Source organism: Glycine max, chromosome 18 (genome assembly GCF_000004515.6).
Source record: "Glycine max cultivar Williams 82 chromosome 18, Glycine_max_v4.0, whole genome shotgun sequence".
Lineage (NCBI taxonomy): Eukaryota > Viridiplantae > Streptophyta > Magnoliopsida > Fabales > Fabaceae > Glycine > Glycine max.
The window spans coordinates 6,096,415-6,109,961 of NC_038254.2; the positions used below are offsets into that span (position 1 = coordinate 6,096,415).

Here is a 13,547-nt window from a genome sequence, read left to right on the forward strand (position 1 = left end):
ATATATATATATTATAGTCTTGTGTGTATATATCAAATACAAATACAATTTCATTATCACAATGACTAAACTCAAAATAATGTGTTCAAAGGGAAGAAACATTATAGTCATTTGGCTTAAGGAATTGTTTTATTCCACAATAATAAAGATTGGGAGCCTTATCTTTCTAATTACATGGCTCAAATGGGAAAATTTTGATTGCTCATTCTTTTTGTTTCGTTATATATAATAACACCAATGTCTTTTTTCAATTTAGCTCAATCTTCTTATGTTTTCTTACATTGCATGTTAGCTTATCGTTTTTTGCCTTCTCTTTTCTTACATGCATGTTACCTTTTTGCTTTTTGGCTTTTGTTTCAGTGCTGTTTTCATGTTTGTTTTGTTACATGCATGTTATTTTTTCATTTTCCTGTGTTGGACGAGGTTTGGTTTGCATGTTAGCTTATCGTGTTTGTCTGTTCATGTTACTTCTGTTGTTCTGTTCTGGTGTTGTTTTCATGTGTGTTTTCTTACACTTTTTCAGAAAAAGAGAAAGTTTGTTTTTTTTATGATGGTAAACAAATAGTATAAATAAATAAATTAACTTTTTTCTTAAAATTTTTAAAAATAATTTATGCAACATAATTTGGGAATTATTTTTCTTATTATGTAACTACTTTTTTTTAGTACATGCAAAGGATCACATAAGAAGTGTTGTAAGGTTTGCTATGGTGGTGCTTCACGGGTTCCATTTTGTGTTCCTGTTTCAGGTATTTTCTTAAAAAATCTTTTTTTTTCGCACAGGGTAGCAGAAGCTCTTGATGCTAATGTTAAAAGGTGGTCAAGTCTGAAAAAGGAAACTTGAGGGTGCTACCAAGAAAATTACTATATGTATGTGTAAACATTCTAAATGTGTTTAAGCTCACTGCACATGTTGAGATTGTTATGCCTTGATAGATAAGAGCTTGCCATGAATCTTTCTTCTTTTTGCTTACTCTCTTGAAATTAGTGTTGTAAGAATTTGGTTTGGTTACCAAAAACGAAAATGGTAATATTTTTTGTAATATATCTCTTGCTGTTGTAAGAATTTGGTTTGGTTATATGGAGCTGGTAAGCTGTAGAGAAGAGGTTAGCCTTACCCCAAAAAATGTTCATGGTAATAATGGAACAGTTCACTAATTACTATAAATCAAACATATATACACGTGCTCTGCACTGAAACAAAAAAGATTGCTGCATAACATAGAAAGAGAATCAGAGAAGTTAAATACCATATTATCCAAAAACTAATCAGGATGATGGTGAAGATGGATGGATATGTTGGTCTTGCTTTGATCGGATTGTGAAAATAAATATATGTAAGGAATTGAATAGACTTTGCCGTTTGTTGTGTATATGACACAGGATTTTGGACAGCATATCACAGTTGATGCTGGCTTTTGATCACCATTTGTCAGATGCTACCCCTTCTTTCCTTTCCAGGCCAACATAGTGTTCTCTACGAAGACCATGATGATATTGATGATGTATTGTCTAAGCCAAGTATCTCTAATTCAAAGTTTATTTCATGGATGAACACCAACCAAAATTCTGTTGAAGGAAGAAATCTTACTTATGCAGAATTTGTTTCTAAGTTTGTATACAATCAGAAGAAAAGATGTTGGCACCTTAGGAAGAAAGGTTACACCATTGGCAGATTACTATGGGTCCCACCAATTACAGGCAAATTATTTTACTTGAGGATGATGCTTACTGTTTGTAAAGGACCTACCTCATTTGAAGATTTAAGAACAGTTGATAATGTTCAATATCCTACATATAAAGAAACATGTTTTGCTATGAGGTTTTTGCAAGATGATAAAGAATTCATTGAGGCAATCAAAGAAGCAAAAGACTGGGGCTCAGCACATTATATAAGAAAGCTATTTGTGTTGTTACTTTTAACTGCAACAATGAACAAACCTGAACAAGTTTGAGTGTCTACTATATAGAACTCTTTTTGAGTGTCTATTAAATTTTGTAGGCTTCTATTACCATTATTTCCAAGTATTGTATTAAGCTTCTGAGTTGTTCGGTTATATACATCATCTATTATGTTCTTTTTATAATGTTGATTCTGTCCTCTCAAACTTTCTTCCATTTAATCAATGCTTCAATCCATTGACCCATGGTTTGATCTTTTACTTTCGTTACTCTGCATGAATTACACATGTTCTGTATTGCTTATTTTCATGTCTTGGATTCAACTTCTTAGGTGTTATATTATATGCATCTTCTCTTATGTTATTTTGATTATCCTAATTTAGAACTCTTAAATTCAATTACTACTACATTGCAGCAACACCCCAATTTAGGGTTGTAGACAATTAAATTGGTCAATATACATGTTCTTTAAATGCTAACTCCACTTTTTTTCATTGCACTGCAGTTGAGATTCCCTGCTATTAGACAACCATTAATATTGCAATTTAAAGCTGCGTTCCATTGTGACAATGTAAAATCAAATGCTTCATTTCCATACTTTTTCCTTTCCCGTTTTTCATATTGTCTTTCCTTTTTAAAACAGTTTTTTTTCCTTGCAGGACGCCATAGAAATACCAGGTTTTTATCAACGACAATGGGAACCAGATTATCTAGAAATCGTTGAGTTTAAATATGATGGGGCCACCTATGAAATTCAAGTCAGGCAACACAAGGGCAAACTTTTCTTTGCTGATGGCCTAACAACATTGAGAACAAAATTGCAGATTTATGAATAAGTAATCATAAATTTCCTAGCCTATGACCACCATTCAAAATTTGACCTCCACTTCACTCCACCATTACACCAGCAGACATGCAAAAGACGCTGCACGTCAAGGAAACATATCTGGACCTATGAAATCACCCAATCAATGCTAGGGGCACCATATCCACTGGTAAAATATTCATATCCGTTTATATCTTCTATACAAATATTAATTTCAATGCCTAACTCTTTTTTTGCCTATAGCAATTTCCACCCTCTGTCACACAATGTCTAATCCATTGTGGTGACCACATGACAATCCTGAGAAAATTCAGACCTCCATTACAATGGAATGTAATCGTGCTTGACAAGGGGATTGGTGATAAGTATATCACTCAGCCTTGGTATAAATTCCTTTAAGAATGTTATTTTAGCCATGGAGATGAGCTGTCATTCTACTATAGGCGTGCCGAAAAAATCTGGGAAGTTGTTATTAGACGCGCAATAGATTGGGACGATAGCGACATAGATTAGGTTTTACAGTTGTTATTCAACCTATTTTGTTATTTTGGAAAACAATGTTAGTTATCTTTGTTTCCAACATCTTTATGTTTATCTTCTATCATCCTTGGATACTGACAATGTGGTTGCTAGATTTTCACTATGAATTATATTAATTTTAAGTCAAAACCTGTAATCTAGGAAAATATTCTGTTTTGTGCTACTAAGATCTTTTGAATTTACCTGAATTTAGTATTTTAAATTGTGAAAAAGTTTAACCTAGTTTGGACATTAAAGTTTTGTCTTGGTTGTAGGCGGATGCAGTGGCGATGGCAGAAAGAGAGCGGGTGAGATTGGTCTTTTTTCATTCTACTATAGTCGTGACGAAAAAATTTGGGAAGTTGTTATTAGACGCGAAATAGATTGGGACGACAACGACATAGATTAGGTTTTACGGTTGTTATTCAATCTATTTTGTTATTTTGACAGACAATTTTAGTTATCTTTGTTTGGAACTATTTTTATTCTTATCTTCTATCAATTTGTCAATCAATGTACTGCACTATATATAGAACTCTTTGACATGAATGTTAGTCTTTTTGTTTTTTTTACAATACCTTTCTTTTTATTCTTTCGTCGAAATTCATGAAAGAAGGTTGAGTGAGACAATCATGGATTCAAAGCTAGAATTGTTCAATATGTCTGTCCTAAATTGCAAGTGCAAAAGTCACAAATACAGATGACAAGATGTTGAATTTTGGTTCAGGATATCGATGAAAAATGTAAGCAAAGGCAAGGAAAAAATCATGAAATAAATATACATCCAGTGAGGTATTCGGTTTAGACTTACCTTGCTTGAGGCAGTTGATGAAGCGGAACTCATGGTGGTAGTCGCTTTGACAGAATGATTTGCTTAGAGTTGAAGTGGAGGTGGTAGAAAAAGGAAGGGTGGTTTGATGGTGTGAGGTAGTGGGTGATGGAAGGGTCATTGCCTTTTGGAGGCTGTAACTGGCGGCAAGTTAAGTGGTTTGGGAACTGTGGAGCATTGAATGTTACGTCCAAAGATTGGACGTGAATGGGCAGAATTTGAGAAAGACAAAAATATAAACAAAAATCATTTCCCTACATTGAAAAATAATTTCCTTACAACTTAAAATTTAAAAGAATAAGCTTGAAGAAAAATAAAAAAGAATCCAAAGAAGTAGAATGCTAGAAATACCTTGGCAGCTTTGGTTGTAGCTCTAGACCAACGAGAAATGGCAGGTTTCATGTTCCTCAATCTTAAAGAAAGATATAAAGTTGTACTTGAGTTCAGAAAAATCTAAGAGCTTCTACCTATGTATTAAAATAAAAAGATAAAATTAAAACTCATGGAGAGTTTAGTAAAGACGGACAGAGGTTCAAATTCAAAATCTTTTTGAGCTTTGTAATCTTTTGATAAACCATTGTCAACCTGAAATCACAAAGAAATGGTAAATCATTTGCTTACAGCTTCAAATTTAAAAGAATAAACTTGGAGAAAAATAAAAAAGAATTCGAAGAAGCAGAATGCGAGAAATACCTTGGTAGTTCTGGTTGTAGCTCTAGACCAACGGGAAATGGCAACTTTCATGTTTCTCAATGCTGAACAAAGATATAGAGTTGGGCTTGAGTTCAGAAAAATATAATAGCTTCTACCTATGTATTCTATATATAGAAAATATATAGAAAATAAATAAAATTCAATTTGTTATAAATACCTATAACCAATAATATTTCAAAAAGACAAATAAATTACAAAATCTATAACATGCATATACAATTGATGGAGTGGTCACTTCTAATGAATAGAAAAAAAATTACTTGTTAATTTGCATATCATTCTCTAATAGAGATGGTTTAAGCAGCCAAAGTGTTCTTTGAATTGAGGAATCCTCCTACAAGAATACAAATGATTGTACTCATTTATCATCTAAAGAGGACAAATTCTTGTAAACTTTTAAGACCCAATTTAACTATAATTGTAACAACAGACTCCTGCCATTCGTAAGGAAAATGATATCACAGCTCTCAAAGAATCATTTAAATTTAAATCACCAATATAATAATCAGACATACCTGTGTATATTCTACTTTTGTGAAAATTTCAACTTTCTGCTTAAACAATTTTGCAAGATGCGTTTCCAAAAGTTGGCTCCTTGCCCTTTGAGTATTTAACCTACCCAGTTTCTCCTCCCGCAAGGGATTGCTCCTTGATGAAGGACTACTTCCATTACTATCATGTAGTGCTTACGTCTACCTTGAGGCAAAACCTGCTTCACTTTGTTAACTATAATTTCAAGTTGGAAATAAAATAATGGAAATAAAAATTTTCCTCCAATTTGCTTCAATTAAAATTTGGTTTTTAACAATGGTGTCACATGATTAATATAGTCAACCCCACTTAGTGGAATAAGGCTTTTATTGTTGTTGTTGCTTCAATCAATTACCATATATTTTCATCAAATATGATACAATTATATTCCAGATTAGCAACATTTAATAAGACTAATACTCAATCACGATGCTTAAACAATTCAATACAACTGAAAAGACACAAAAAAGAATGACTGATTTAAATATACAGATATACCAACCTCTTGAAGAAATAGATCAACAAATATATGAACTTCTCTTGGTTCCTTATGCTATGTAAAGCAAAGGAAAAACTTCAGAGATTCAAGCTCTTTCAAAGACAACCGATCATCAGTCTTATATGTTTGAAAAAAGGGTATATAACAGATCGACCTTAACCCAATTAGGGGTTGTAAACCTCCTTTTCAAGAGAATGATACCCTCTGATTTCTCATATTTATGTACTGAAAAGAATCAAACAACATATATGTAAATGCTGCTTAACTTGAAGATTTTTTTAAATAATGAAAAAAAAATAAAGGACTAAGGATAGAACAGGTATAGATAAATGGAGATTAAATATCCTCCAAAATCAAAGCACTTAAGAAAGGACACTACAATACAAAGAAAGTGAAGAGCTCCTTCCTTCACTATATGTTTGATGTAATGTTCCTGCATAAGCAACCATAACATATTGAGCAAACACATCAACCAAAGAAATATAATGTAAGTAAAATCATCTCAGTCATATATATCCAAACTGAAGGACCACCTTCTAAAAGAATTATACATATCTTCTTTATTTTATTTATATAATCAAATACACAATATCATTAGAATCCAAAAATATATGTATAAGAAAATATCGTTATTTCTATTTTTGTTAACTTTATAATAAAAAAATTAGTTGCACGGTTTTTAAAAAATTTAAAGTGAGAAGAAAAACAAAATAAAAAAGTGAAAAAAAAAGAAACATGTTGCTGTGGGACAATTTATATATATATAAGTACATTGGACAGTGCTGATCTCAAAAGAAGCATGTATCCCTTTTCCCTTGTATAAATACAAACAAAGGAAAGAAGGGGTAGCATCTGGCAAATGATGATCAAAAGCCAGCATCAACTGTGATATGCTGTCCAAAATCCTGTGTCATATACGCAACAAACAACAAAGTCTATTCAATTCCTCACATATATTTATTTTCACAATCCGATCAAAGCAAGACCAACATATCCATCCATCTTCACATCATCCTGATTAGTTTTTGGATAATATGGTATTTAACTTCTCTGATTCTCTTTCTGTGTTATGCAACAATCTTTTTTGTTTTAGTGCAGAGCACGTGTATATATGTTTGATTTATAGTAATTAGTGAACTGTTCCATTATTACCATGAACATTTTTTGGGGGAAGGCTAACCTCTTCTCTACAGCTCACCAGCTCCATATAACCAAATCAAATTCTTACAACAGCAAGAGATATATTACAAAAAATATTACCTTTTTTCGTTTTTGGTAACCAAACCAAATTCTTACAACGGTAATTTCAAGAGAGTAAGCAAAAAGAAGAAAGATTCATGGCAAGTTCTTATTTATCAAGGCATAACAATCTCAACATGTGCAGTAAACTTAAACACATTTAGAATGTTTACACATACATATAGTAATTTTCTTGGTAACACCCTCAAGTTTCCTTTTTCAGACTTGACCACCTTTTAACATTAGCATCAAGAGCTTCTGCTACCCTGTGCGAAAAAAAAAAAAAGATTTTTTAAGAAAATACCTAAAACAGGAACACAAAATGGAACCCGTGAAGCACCACCATAGCAAACCTTACAACACTTCTTATGTGATCCTTTGCACGTACTAAAAAAAGGTAGTTACATAATAAGAAAAATAATTCCCAAATTATGTTGCATCAATTATTTTTAAAAATTTTAAGAAAAAAGTTAATTTATTTATTTATATTATTTGTTTACCATCATAAAAAAGCAAACTTTCTCTTTTTTTGAAAAAGAGACTAATTCTATAGAAAAATATTTAAAATAATATATTATTTTCATTTGATTTTATACTTTTTTACTTTTGATTTTTTTTAAAAAAAGTGAAGTAATTCCATGAATTTTTTTTCAAATTTTGTTTAATTTTTTAAAAAATAGTAGTTTTCTATTAAAAAAATTGAAACGGACTGGCCAAACAGCTAGCCAAAATATGGTAAATAGAGCGGATAATAAAACCGCAAAGTCATATTTAATAATAATTTTTTTACTGAAATTTAGTAAAGTCATTAATATTATTCTAGCTAAGAAAATCAAAAGTTCTCCGTAAAAAAATTTAAATAATAAAATAGAATAGAATACTACCTCCTTGTAAAATTGGTGAGGTAAAGCCACCATGATCCCTACTCCATCTCCAGTGTTGGCTTCACACCGTAAGCACCTCTGTGCGTCATGCGCACCAGCATCTTCAAAGCATCAATCACCTACAGCAAAAATGACACATAATCGTAAAAACGCACACCACACGCACCATACCCATACTCACACTCACATGCAAACGCCAAAGTCATCGCACTCACCGTTTTGCGGCTACTTTCCCCGGATAGTTCCGCCACGAACCCCACTCCACACGAGTCCTTATCCATAGCCACCACATTACCACCAAAAGCCCAAAACTTGTTCGAACCTGCACAACACAAAATCCAATCCGCATCATGGGTGACCGTTTATAAACCAAAAAATAGTAAATTAAAAGAAGAAAAAAATATATGAGAGAGAGAGAGGAATGAAATATATCAAATACTAAGAATAAATGCTTTGAATTGTAGAAGAGAAAAAGAATTCATGAACCGAAAACTGGTCTCACACACAGTATCTCTCTTTGTGTGAAAGAGGGAGATTGGAGGTGGTGGTGGTGGAGGACCTTGCTGCTTTGAGAGAGAGAAAGCTTCCAAGTTGTATAGAGAAAGAAAGTAAGTGAGAGAGAAAGAGAGAAGAGCCTTTGCGTTGTTTGTTAGATAAAAATCAATCAATGAATAAATAAAATAAAATATAAATAAATAAAAAAGGAGCTGCACCAGCTCTAGAAAGCACGGGAGATAGAGAAATAGAAAGATAAAAAGAAAAGCAAAAAGGCTCGGGATGAAGACCGAAAAAGAAGACACCTGGAACAATACGTGGAGCAACCAGGGGAGTGAGGAATTGAAAGGCTAAAAGATCGAAAAACCAAGGAAATGGACAGGTGTCACAATCTTAAATAAGGGCATTTTAGAATTTTCCAGATACTTCTCTTTTATAGATAGTATATAGATATAGATTCTTTAATTACAAATTTGCCACTTAGGATATACACTAATCGGGTAAAGCTTCTACCTATGCTTAAACATGAATGAATATAATCCAAGTGGCGTGTTTATAATCAACGAATTTGTGAAACAAAATACAAAAGGGTAACTTGTAGGAGGGAGTTGACACTCCTATTATATCAAACGAAAAAAAAAAGTGCAGCCAAAATTTCTGCATGTGGCCCGGGCAACAAAAAAAGTGAAAATCATAAATCTATCTATTTTAAACTCGAATCAGTCTTACTTTTTGCAGGAACAAGAATAAGGAGAGTCACGTTCGACCTACCCGTTATCATGCCTAAGTGCATCTTTTGAGGCCAGAGTTTGAATGAAAGACGAACAAATTGATAAAGAGCACACATCTATAAAATGAAAATAAAAGATGTATGATGAGGAAGATAGAGGGGTATGCCAATTTATTTATGATTTCCTCGAGGCATCTTGGAACAGAGAATTAATATTTGAATATTTAAGCAAAAATCAAATTTTTAGTGCGTTGTTAAAATCAAAAACTTATAATGAATTTAATACATTAGTTGTACTAAAAACCATTATAGAAGTGATTTTTTATATTGATGCCAATATCTATATTGGTTTTTAGTGTATCTAGTCATTCTTGTAAAAAATTTCAAAAATTGGAAAATGTATCAACATTCTTCACTGATTCCGGGGGGTTTTTAAAATTTATGATGATTTTTAATCTTCAAAAAATTATTAAACACATTTTAAATGAGTCCGTCAAATAATTTTTGGTGGTTTTTAATCTAAAAAAATGTCACAAATTAATTATCATATCATTATTTAACAGAGAAACTTGATGATAAAAACTAAAAATTAAACAAAAAATAAATTAGAAACTAAGAGCAGCTAAATAAAATTTTAAAGACTTAAAATGAAAGTCGGTAAAAATTCAAGAACTAAAATCATAATTAAAAAAAAAGAAACACAAAAAAAGCTAACATATCATTTTTCTCCGTATTGAAAGTTCCCACGCGCAAGGTAAACAATATTATTAATGCTTATTTTATGTTGTTCATTTTAAAGTAACTATTTTTTTCACAATATAAATAATTTTCTAAAGAGAAAATAATCTATGATATTGTAAAATAGTTATACATTAATATTTAATTACAAATTATCGTATATAAATGTATGTTGTATATCATCTAAACACAAACTATCATATCAATAATAATTTTTTATTTTAATTACAAATTATCGTATATAAATGTATGTCGTATATCATGTAAACACAAACTATCATATCAATAATATTTTTTTATTAATTAATAGTGTAAAAGCTTTTAGACTATAGTTATTTAATCCTTTTCTTAATTTTATTTTTTACCTAAGGTATTAGTGTGTTCTTACTGAGCCCTCTTATCAATGCCTAAGTTATTCTACACTGCTCCTAGTGTCTGCTCCAACCTCTTTTCTTGTACCAATCTCCTAATCCAAGCGAAATGGGATACCTGCCAAAAAAAAACCTATATGGTAGAGTGTATATGTTTGAAAAATGACTATTCTGACAATTATTTATTTTTCAAAATCTTTCATATAATCTATAAAAACAAACGATTATATATGTTTTGAAATAAACTGAATCAAACACTATGTAACTTAGTACCAATATTATTTGTAACTTAGAACCACAAATTAGCATTGCTGCATCTAAATTTGACTAAAAATAATACAATAGTTGAATAAGTAAAATGATATATAATTATGTGTATATATAATGTCTCCATTATGTGAAAACGATTTTGCCCAATTTAGTTGAATATGGACATCGAAGGATAATGCTTGCTGTACTATACAAACACCTAAGCAGAGAAAGCAAACTTGTACACGGTGCCCCCTTGTATAAACCCAAGCGCTAAGATATTTATAAAATTAAGAGTCATTAAGTTTTTTAATCACACAGTTTTTTGTAATGCATTCTTATAACTTTTTTCTTATTCAGCAAAAAAAAAAAAAAACTCTTTTTTCTTTACTTTTATTCATTACATCATTTTAATTTTATTTACATTTATTTTTATCTTCTTAATTTTAAAAAATTATACAGAAGTATTATACAAATAAAATATTTATCCATTCAGCAAAAAAATATTTAACAAATCATCATAAAACACTTAATAAATAATAATTAAATATCTAAACACATAATATAGAAATACATACCACTTAATTAGTTCAAACATAATCGATTCCCGCAAAGAAGATTCATGTGATCTTTTACCAAACAAAAATCTAAACTCATTGCTACCGTGTTTCACTAAAAGTACAGTAGGTTGAACTGGAAAAAAAAATAGCTTGTGTACATTAATTAGTCATTAGAAATGACTTATAATATTCGTCCATAGGTTGTGCAGGTTTATATATTATCCACTTGAAGCTAGAAACCACAGTAAGATGAATATGTCATGCATCATATTTTCTCTTCGTTCCAGTAACATATGCATCGTTAGCTACATACATATAATCTACATGTATTACCTATCTGTTTGTTTTTTTTTTAATCTGAAACATTTAGTTTTCACAAGTGACATTAAATCTTAACTAATCTAAGTCGACTAGAATAAACTCTTTTATGAAGAGAAAATTCTTTTAAACACCTATTTACCTTGCTATTTTTCTATCCATAAAACTAATTCAAGACCTTATAGCAAAAAAGCTCCTCGTCACTTGAGCCATCATCCAACGTCAACACACACACATTACCTTACAAGTATACATATATATGAATATAATAATTTTTTAGTACATATTTGAAGATAAATTAAAGTGACATAGTTTGAATTAAATTAACTTTTACAAATCACTAGAATTTGTGCGCATAATTAAGAAGGGTGATGTAACCTTGAAAAAAAGAAGAAGGGTGATGATGGATGTTGTTAGGATCCTTCTTTAATTGGAGAGGTTCTAGAAAATTCTGAAATTTTTTGAAAAAGTGTAAAATTTTTTAAAACGTCTTGGAGAACTCTAGAGTAGTGTACAACTCTCTAAAAGCTTGTGGAAAAATGTGGAAATCTCTGAAATATTCTAGAAATGTGTGGAATCTTCTGGAAGAGTATGGAAGGGAACAGAAGAGTGTAGAGACTCCTAGAATGTGTGAACTATTCTAGAGAATCAATCTTCATCCTAAGATACAAGTAATCTCTACCATTCATTGTGGAGATGAAGTAGTATAAATAAGAGTATGAGCCTTCATTCCTAACCATCCAAGACAAGAGTGAATCCACTCCTTAGAGTGAGAAAGAGCCTCTTTGAGAGAGAAGATAAATAGCTTGGAAAGTCTCTATCTTCAAACTTAAGTGAGTCACCATAGAGTGAGTTAATTTTGTAAACACATCCTTGTAATCTTACTATCATTTTGTATAGTGGAAGAATCTCCATATTGAAGAATTATAATCGTGTGCTCTTATTATTATCTTTAATTACTAAATGTCTATCTTAACTTCACCAAATAGGAAAGTCCGAATTTTCCCAACAGATGTTTGAATTTATATATCTTCATTAATTAACTCATGAACAATAAATAGACAGATATAGATGTGTGAAATACCTGTGGCTTACATTAGAAGTCGCAATGTCACTTAAAAATTCAATGGAGATAGGAAATGATTCGTCCAGAAGCGATTACATGCAAACAGAATCATGAAGCAATTAAAAAAACTAACCCATCACAACAGAAAAGGAAAACGTTGGCCAAAACATATAGAATATAATAGAGTCACAAATTCACATGGGGTCCACACGCACACACATATTATCTTTATGGGACAAAGACATGCAGAAACTGATGATGTTATATAATAGCATTGCCACGCCAATTAATCTCAATCTCCTTATCTCCTCATCTGTTCTTCTCTCTTTCTCTCCCACCAAAAACCAAAAGCCTCTGATGGCTCTTTCCTCCTAATCTCTATCTCACTGGCTAGTGTTTGTTCTGTTACTTCAGGCTACCTTGCTAAATGACCAAAATACCCTTTTCTTCTAGACCTTGTGAACAGAAACTTTAGTGTGTGGTGGGGGATGTTTTGGTCACGTGAATTGTTAGAGGGAAAATATCTTGGGGGTGGGTGTAGTCACTTTCAAGATGTTGTGTGCATAATTGTCTCCATCGTTTACTGTCTCAACTTTGAGGGGCCAGCTTTGGTTGTTTGAGCATTCTAGTTTGATTTGATTTGCCATTCACATTTATACATATTTAGTGTGGAATTGTTGATGTGTTTTCTCCATCCTTATTATACACACATTGAGCCGTGTGTATCATCAAGAAAGATTGATCTAATCCTTAAAAATTAGACTTATGTTCCACAAAGAGAAAAGTTTGAGTCTCATTTCCAAATATGAGAATTTTATTGGTAATGTGTAAGTATTTCTCAATAAATATCATATTAGTAGTCACAACAATCAAAAGTTGATCTAGTTAATAAAAATCAAGCTCATATTTCATGAGGATATGAATCGAATAATTCAAGTTTTATGGTTAATGTAAAGATCTTATTAATGAATGATGAATAATCTATAATTATAAATGTTCGGTCCCAATAAATTTTTAAGATTCAATTCATTTCAACTTTTATATAATATATGTGTGCGCGTGCCATTTTAGTGTGGT

At 31.3% G+C, this 13,547-nt stretch overlaps 1 long non-coding RNA gene across 5 annotated transcripts; it reads right to left on the reverse strand.

The window, feature by feature from the left end:
• Window positions 1–1,224: 1,224 nt before the first annotated feature.
• Window positions 1,225–8,660, reverse strand: LOC106796846 (uncharacterized). 5 transcript variants are annotated; one of them, XR_005889712.1, is made up of 9 exons: window positions 8,446–8,660; window positions 8,159–8,265; window positions 7,944–8,062; window positions 7,239–7,325; window positions 5,306–6,725; window positions 5,051–5,124; window positions 4,770–4,831; window positions 4,428–4,661; window positions 1,225–4,330 (listed from the first exon to the last, which is right to left on the reverse strand). It is a non-coding gene; the product is annotated as an uncharacterized lncRNA (long non-coding RNA). The 5 variants fall into 5 exon arrangements; XR_005889709.1 differs by having other exon boundaries at window positions 5,306–5,499; window positions 5,824–7,325; XR_005889710.1 differs by having other exon boundaries at window positions 1,225–1,791; window positions 4,059–4,330; window positions 5,306–7,325.
• Window positions 8,661–13,547: the final 4,887 nt, after the last annotated feature.